The sequence below is a fragment of the Triticum aestivum genome, chromosome 2D (assembly GCF_018294505.1).
Source record: "Triticum aestivum cultivar Chinese Spring chromosome 2D, IWGSC CS RefSeq v2.1, whole genome shotgun sequence".
Lineage (NCBI taxonomy): Eukaryota > Viridiplantae > Streptophyta > Magnoliopsida > Poales > Poaceae > Triticum > Triticum aestivum.
In genome coordinates this window covers 20,255,497-20,259,649 of record NC_057799.1, presented here as the reverse complement: position 1 = coordinate 20,259,649, position 4,153 = coordinate 20,255,497, and the positions used below count along the sequence as shown (strand labels likewise).

The 4,153-nt window shown below is 41.4% G+C and overlaps 1 pseudogene; it reads right to left on the bottom strand.

The window, feature by feature from the left end:
* Positions 1-897: 897 nt before the first annotated feature.
* Positions 898-4,153, bottom strand: part of LOC123055541 (uncharacterized) — a 61,987-nt pseudogene continuing 58,731 nt past the window's right edge.

Genomic DNA, 4,153 nt, shown 5'->3' with positions numbered 1-4,153 from the left:
CATCAAAATTCAGTGTACAAAGCGAATTAGGTGGATAAATACAAGGCATGTGCCTACATCAAAATTCTCATGAGAGTTTTTTGCTGTTGAGACCATGAAGTGTACAAGCTGCATTCAATCAACCAACAATATTGTACTCCCATAAGCATGTTATGGCAACCAAGAGGTAGTTAACAGACTGGCTGGGCCGAGAAATGGCAGGGAGGCAATGAGGGTGAGTCCCCATCTGTGAGCTGGAGCAGGAGCGTGGCTGCAGTTGGAAATTAAGGGTTGATTCCTGGCGACCCGTGAAGAAAATCGGTAGAAACTAATGGGTTTACCGCAATGTTTTTACTACTAATATAAAACATATGCTCCTTAGACAGGCCAAAATAAGTGGCATGGGTATAGTTAATAATCTAAATTCAAATACAAGTGCTGTTAAATACTGAAATGTGACAAAGCGGCTATACCTGTAACAGCATCACTTAATATTAGGTGTACTGAAGTCCAAACATGATGTAGCAGCAGAGAGAGATGGCAGCGAATAGAACAATGCCTGTCTGGTACTCAAATGCCAGAATTCCAAATTGGAATAATATGCAAAAAAAGAGCGATGCGCATGGAAGGCTCCAACCATGCTTAATTAAAAAGTAATGTCACAGTGGCTTAATTAATTAAGACATGAACCGCTCACTCACTTTTGCTACATACGTACCTACTCAATAGAGAAGATAGCTCCAACAAGACTACGTTATGAATTGTAGCATGAGCATACCCTGGTTTGCATTGGAGTCTGTCTCATGGAAATAACCTCGTCAGAAATTCAGAATAAACCTTCCCAGTTCCCTCCAAAGAAACACCACTCCAGCGTCTTATATCTCTAGTTCCAGTGTTTCACCACCAAATAATCAGAATTCACGCCTGCAAAAACCAACAAAAATTAGGAATCAGCAATCAGAAATTATTTCTCAATGAACAGCCTTGTCCTCCAGTTTTTTTTTCAAACTAGTTCCTTTTCGTCATTTCTGGTCCTAACAGAGGGGCCCAACCAACCACCTAAAATGCGTGGAAAAATAATTATCCACTCTGGGGCGGCATATAAGAAATAATCATGATTATCATGAGCATTTGTTATTATTGAGACCATTCGATGCAAAGGACCAACCGAACAATATTATATCTGAGTAATCTTTAAGGTTCTATCCGATCAGCTAATGCTTTAATTGTACTAGATCATATAATGCCTACGGTAGGAGGCGGCGGATGGCACTACAAAGTGGAGTGTAGCAGGTATGCCAGTTGCAGAGCTTTCCTGTATTTTTTTTCTCAGAAGAATAACAAAAAAAAAGTTGTACATGTGCATGCCTGCCTGGATGGATTCCATGAATGGTGACTGACAAGTTGCTAGGCTGAAACTACCATTGTGCTGGGCGAAACTTGCAGATTAGACCACATTTGCATTTACATGTTTCGATTAGATGAAGGAAAGTGCTAAATACGCAGCAAGATAAACTGAAACCAGTTCAGTTCAAATATACTGAAATCATGATTGTTATGAGCCTTTGCTAGTACTGAGACCATGCAATTTGTGTGTAATATTGAAGGTTCTATCCAATCAACCAATGGTTTATTTCTAGATCATGCGACACCAGCTTTACGAGGAGCTGGATTGCACAACAGACTGGAGTAGAATGCTTTTTTTTTTTTTTTTTGCGAAAATACATGGACTGAAACAAGTTGAGATTGAAATACTGAAATCCTGCCTCTCATGAGCGTTTGCTATTATTCAGACCATGCAAGGATGGACCAACAATATTATATGGATGTAATCTTTAAGGCTCTATCCATTATCCAATCAACTAACGCATTAAATCTACATCATACAAAGACGGACCAACAATATTGTATGTATGTAATCTATATAAGGTTCTATCCATTATCCAAACAACTAATGCTTTAATTCTACATCATGTAACGCCTGCTCTATGAGGAGGTGGATCGTACAGACACTACAAACTGGAGTAGCAGGCGTGCCAAGTGCAAAGCTATTTTTTTTCAGGATCCCAACCTGAAACCTGAACAATCAACAGTTAACTCTGAAGAATGGAAGACACAGCTACTTTTGTTACAGCGCCGTCTACAACTTACCGATTCACGCCGCTGGGCAATCTCACTGCGATCGGAGATCATGCGCCTGATGGCTACAGGCTTCCTAAACATCACTGTCGACCTTGCTCTGTAATCGAGTCTATCTCTGTAAAATCACTCCAAAAGTTAGAGTCTTCCTAGTACATTTTCTCTGTGTTATTGTCTGAATCCTGCAACTAGGCTCTGAAATTCAGTTGCGAAAAAAGATAGAGAAAATGAAACCAGCTACTTTAGAATCCGAAAGGTCTCACTCTTGAAGTTGTTATGGCTCTTGAAGATTAGGTGGGAAAATGGAAATAGTCCAAGAAACTTATATGGCTTGTCACTAGTCAGTATTACTTCCTCCCTTCCTAAATATTTGTCTTTCTAGAGATTTCAAGAAGTGACTGCATACGGAGCAAAATGAGTGAATCTACACTCTAAAATGTGTATATATACATCCCTATGTGGTAGTCTATTTGAAATCCCTAAAAAGACAAATATTTAGGAACGGAGGGAGTAGTATATTACACAGGATAAAAGAAACATAGGTACCTGGCTGATATCACCCTCCCAAAGAAATTCCCATAACTTTTGACCCATACAGCGTTCTTTAATTGCTTATAATAATACCTGCAGCTGGAACAACAACAAAAATAACAGTGCAATCCATGTCAGTATCTCAGAATACTCCGAATAGAAAAGAAAATATGTGTACTTCAGTAACAAGAGTAGTCACCACTCACAGTATCTACTCTCTTTGCATCACTTCATGTTGTTTGAGAAACCATCTGGAAGAGCCCTTGCTGCATTAGGCTATTCCGTGATCTGGAGCCTCCAGGCATGGAGACTCAACAGTCAGTATTAGCAAAACACAATTTGTTATCTATCTGGAACCTGTAAGGCAAACCTCTACATAAGAAGGTAGCCACATGAAGTCTAGGCATGGAGAATTAATAAAGATCTTGTTTCCTATCTCTATTCTTTCTTTCTAGGCATGGAGAATTAATAAAGATCTTGTTTCATATCTCTACTCTTTCTTTCGATGCCTAGAAAGAAAGAGTAGAGATATGAAACAAGATCTTTATTAATTCTCCATGCCTAGACTTCATGTGGCTACCTTCTTATGTAGAGGTTTGCCTTACAGGTTCCAGATAGATAACAAATTGTGTTTTGCTAATACTGACTGTTGATTCCTATACATACACAACTAGGGCTCTCCAGAAGTGACTTTTCATCTTTTAATTAAATAGGATCGAATCCCTGATTGGATCTGCTGTCAGCCATATAGCCTGGCTAGTCTGGCTTCCCCCTATGCCTATAAGAGAAGACCCACATGACACCATCAATCATGCATGAGCATGAAGTGTCTTGGCTTAGTGCAATTGAAATCATGTTCGGAGAAGAAATTAAAGACTAGACAGCTAGTCAGCGGCTACTATATATTCTGACAGCGCTTGTTCCTGGCGGCCATGCGATGTGGCCTCTGTATCTCACAGTGAAGGATGTCCACGCATGGACCTTGAATTTCCCTCTAGGCCTAACACTTCTGAAGAGAAGATCTTGCATGCTCATCATTTCTGGATCTTTAGGTCTGGTTTCGGCAGAACATGTCTCACCAAGCATTCACAGGAAGTTCCCTTTGCTCTCCTAAGATACGCCGGCTCTGCCATCTGCAAGGGTCGCTGAAATGTTCGCCATACAGCAGTAAATTCATCTGCATAATATTCCTGAGGGTTGCAAGGGGCATGCTCCAGAAACAAGGGTTAAAATTTGCTTTCAGTAGTCCACTGAAGATACTTCCACACATGAAGCAACCATGCATGCATCATCCTGGCCATGTCCATGGCCATTGCTGCGAGCTTCGGGTGGTCCTCCAAGCTCGTGCTCCCAAAAGTACGCGCTTTGAAGAAGTACCAGTGGGAAACGGCACTACTCAACGGGCGATCCAAATCTGATCCCCTAGCGCCCGTCCCCCTTCTGCCGCCGTGCACCACTCCGGTGCCGGCGTCCACCCCCTCCCCCCGCCGGCGGTCACTCCGAC